The sequence below is a fragment of the Pinus tabuliformis genome, chromosome 4_2 (assembly GCF_031772625.1).
Source record: "Pinus tabuliformis cultivar Carrire ecotype Pingquan chromosome 4_2, CPIR1, whole genome shotgun sequence".
Lineage (NCBI taxonomy): Eukaryota > Viridiplantae > Streptophyta > Pinopsida > Pinales > Pinaceae > Pinus > Pinus tabuliformis.
This window is the reverse complement of record NC_142304.1, coordinates 124,375,854-124,379,465: the sequence shown is the minus strand read 5'-3', so window position 1 is coordinate 124,379,465 and position 3,612 is coordinate 124,375,854.

Sequence of the window (3,612 nt, the reverse complement as noted above, 5' to 3'; positions counted from 1 at the left end):
CTGCTTGATTGGTTACATTGGCATTATGATATAGTTTGATGGTATGTTGTCTTGTAACCTAGGCGGTTATGTACTGCCATCAAGTTTTAAGTTTTAAGTTTAGGTCTTGAGTTAATTTGTTAGAATCAAGTTTTTTCCATCATTTCAATTTGTCATCGAGTCGGTTTGAGTCAAGTTTTTGTTAAGTTTCAGTCAGTTTTTAGTCAAGTTTCATTCAATAAATGTGTCAAAGTTTTTGTGTTATCTATTCAAAATAATGACTCCATCGCCCAATGGTTAAAAGCACTGGTCTGCTCTCCCAGAGGTCTGAGGTTCTTGGCACCTCCAAGGAGCTACCATCCCCATTGGAGCTAATGTTAGTGTCAATCTTTCCAGCCTTCCTCCGGTGATCAAATATGCTCTTACAAAATGGTCTCATAGTGTCAAGGTCAAATTGTGTCATTTCAAAGAGTCTTCAAGCAAAATTTGGTCACTAGGCATTAGGTCTAGGGTTTGCTCTCACTCTTTTCAAAGTTGCCCAAATGTCGATCTATGTCACTATTCAGCTGAGTCTATCATCATTCATAGGGTTTTCATTATCATCTCAGTGTCTAATGAGTCATTGTACACCTTGTTCATGCTTCAGTTGCGCCTAGGTAAGGTCATTTCCCTCTCCTAGGGTTTTGAAAGCTAATTTATCTTGGACGGCCAAATCATTAGCAAAACTTGTATCCAGATGTTCATACACCTTCCCCTATCCTTCATGTACCTTATTAAACACTTCCCATCCCTTAGATCCGCCAAATTCCTCATTTTTGCACAAACCCTAGTTTCTAGCTACAACCTGGCAATTTTCTAGGTTTGGCCTGTGTTTTTCCCTTTTGGACCCCTTCCCCTCCCTCAATCTCTGAGATTCCACTTTCCCTTGCTTCCTAACATCCCTCCCCACTCCCAAAAATTTCCCCAAGAATTTAGAAGCCCCTTATCCCCTTCATTTCGCTTCATTTCGACAAAATTCCTTGTTTCACACATCGGGACAAGTCGCACTCAAATGATGTTCCAGAGCAATAAAAGATGAATTTTGGAAAATTGAGAGAGATTTCTGAGCGCTGGTGGAGGAGAGAGAACTGAGCTCCATTGTACAGTCTTTGACAGAGTTTTTTAATGAAATACACAGCTCTGGCTTTTGAGATTCCTGTGGTATGACAATTTAGCATAAGTTTTCCTTCTGTTTCATATGTAACTTGTTATGTTTTCATTTCACTTCATGATCATTTCTAATTGAACAAATGAAGTGTTTAGGTAGAATTCATAATATTTTATGCTCTGCCTATAAGTTTGTTCATATTCAATGTTTTCCTCTATTTGGCAAGGATTCATTCTCTATGCCCTTGTCAGCTCCTCAGCAGTCTTGCCAGTCCATTTAAATCTCAATTTGATGTTAAATTTCTTGCCTACCTTGCCTCAGGAGATAACCTGTGTTTTTTATTACATTTCTCTATTCAAGCTGTTACTTTGCCCATGCAGCCCAGAAAAACCCCATCATTTTATTAAAAACCCCTTTTTATCAGTTTACTAGCCTAAAATCAGTGTTTCCTTATTGGTTATCTCGCCCGTTGAAGATCTTTGCCGAGATAGACACTAGAGAGCCCTCTCCTGCCCCGTAGGGCTAGCTACGAGGCTAAGTGGTTTGATGTTGCCTTGGAGTTTTCCTTTCTCAGCCTGAGGTGAAATTTCAAGCGCTAACAAGTACTACAACCCCCTTACAAACACTCACTCCCTCCATAAACATTCATCTCACCTAAAAATCCCTTCTCCTAAGGTGAAATTACCATTTACCTAGGGAAAGTAATAAACCTTACCTAAAACCCCCTTTTTGTTTACATAAAAAAGCCAAAAAAATCATTAAGCCTAAGTTATGATTTGTAAATATGGATGTATAAATGTCAATATATCATACTTAGCGCAATTTTTTTTTCCGCTTCCGTTTCATATTAACTTTAACTTTTATTATATTTAACTCCCGAAAAATAAACCCCTTTCTCGTATTAGTTAATTAAAATCCAAAATGTTAGATACCCCGCCCCATGGTTTGAAATATAAACCATATTAAGTAAATAAATTAGATGGATTAATTAGTCGATTTGCGACTAATTAAGAACCATGACCCCCCACCAAACCAAAAGGGATTAATTAATCAAATAGTGATTAATTAATAAACCTCCTCCAATCATATCACCCTCGATGTCATTAAGCTTCCCTAACCCGCAATTAAAATCCCGTCAGGCCCCTCCATTAACTCCTTGACCAAATCACATCCCGAACATCGTACGATCTGACCCCTTCAGATCAACTGGCTGTCGCTCATATCGGGCGGCCTCCGATGCCAACTTTTACTTGCCTGATGTGAGCGGTTCTACTATTCACCCCTTTGCTACATGTCGCCCGATGAATGGCATCGGGCAGACCTCTCCCAATACCGCCAAGTCCCCAAAAGTGGTGCGATAAATTTTGCTTACCACCTCCACTTACCACCTTCACTACATGACAAAATTTCACCTCCGCCAGTTGGCGCCAACTGTCGCTTTTCCATTATACCCGCCAAAATCATTGACTTTGCAGATAAACCAAAAATACTCATTGTTTTTTTTTTCTTACAGAGAAAAGAAACTTCTGTTCTCCATGCAAGCACAGAGTACGTTCGAGTTGTCAACCTGCTACCAACCGTCAACCTCCCATAGCCGTTGAACTCCAGATTACCATTGCAGACCCGTGTGCTTCGTGCAAATAGTGCACCAGTACCATTAATCCATTTAGACAACTGAAACCAAGTATTTACCCTATTTTCGACTGAGAAACCCTGTTTTTGTGCCAAACCTGAGCTAAATTGCTTTAAAAATTAAGTAATTTAGTTAATTAAACCACCTGGTAGTCCTGAAACACTCTGAAAAAGACCAATTACTCTCGATTCTTCTAAAACCCTTTGCCCTGTCCTTGAATCCACAAGAACCAAGGATGGAAACCCCAATTGCACTAAATGTTATGCCTATTACTACTCCTCACCAGGATTTAGACCACCTTCCCCTCGCAGACAAAGATTTCCAAATAAAGGACACCTTAGTCTCAAAATCCCCCCTGAAACTCTTCTGCAAGTATAGAGACCAGTACCTGAACCAAGCCAACTCCATTGGACTTTGGGAATCAAGTTTGCCTAAGTACCAGTTCCCCAGAGTGCATGTATTCCCAGAAATTGTACATTACTGCCATATGAACTATGATCCTATCCAAAGGGTAGTAAAAACTCCTGACCAGTCTGTTCTATTTACTATCACTGCTGAATCCATCAACCAGATGCTCCAATTGCAACCAAGCCAAAACTTAACCCCTCTTTCCATTGGGGACAAGCTGAACAAATACCCTACACTCACTTCAGTCAGACTAGCCTAGTTGTTCCAGTTTTTTATCAGAGAAGAACAGTATATCCCAAAGGACCCTCCTCCTTACATATGGACTATATTCTCCAACCTTGGTCGAGATATCATACATATGATATCCAGTATACTAGGCTACACCACTAGTGAATTCGTCGATGAGATCATAATATCAATCATGTTAATCTATTCTCTTGGCCAA